Here is a 527-nt window from a genome sequence, read left to right on the forward strand (position 1 = left end):
TAAATTTAAAAAAAGAAAAAAAAAAGAAAGAAGAGCATGAAAGCAGATTGCCCTCTGCTGTAAACTCCCGTCTTAGCTTTTCGCTGACGTCTCTGAGGGCTCTGACTTGGCTGGTTCCAAGTGTATCTGGTTGCTTTGGTACCCTGCCTAGCAACTGACTGAAACTCTTTTCTATAGCTTAGGATTTGAGAAAGAAAAGACCCTTTCCTAGGAAGACATGCATATCCTCAAATTTTGCTTGTACTTTTAGGGTGTCCATAAGCCCTTCCCCTTAGAGACCCACTTGTCTTGTGTAAGGTTATGGGATGCTCACTAACCCTTGTCTCTGGTTCCATGTTCTTTGAAAGACCAAAGTAGCTTCCCCCGTCAGACAACTTAAGTGTTGCCGAGTAAGAAACACATGGGTAGATTATGTTACTTTTTGGACCAGTTGTTACTCCAGCAATTGCCCACAACCCTTTCCACCTCCAGGCTTCCAAATAAAACTTTCTGGTTTCTCTGTTCACCAGCTCTTTTTTTTTTTTTTT

At 41.7% G+C, this 527-nt stretch overlaps 1 protein-coding gene across 1 annotated transcript in view; it reads right to left on the reverse strand.

Annotated features, from left to right (window-relative positions):
- LOC101997854 (BTB/POZ domain-containing protein KCTD14) overlaps positions 1 to 527 on the reverse strand; it is an 11,892-nt gene that overhangs the window by 10,624 nt on the left and 741 nt on the right. The window lies entirely within an intron of this gene.

Source organism: Microtus ochrogaster, chromosome 18 (assembly GCF_000317375.1).
Source record: "Microtus ochrogaster isolate Prairie Vole_2 chromosome 18, MicOch1.0, whole genome shotgun sequence".
Taxonomy (NCBI): Eukaryota; Metazoa; Chordata; class Mammalia; order Rodentia; family Cricetidae; genus Microtus; species Microtus ochrogaster.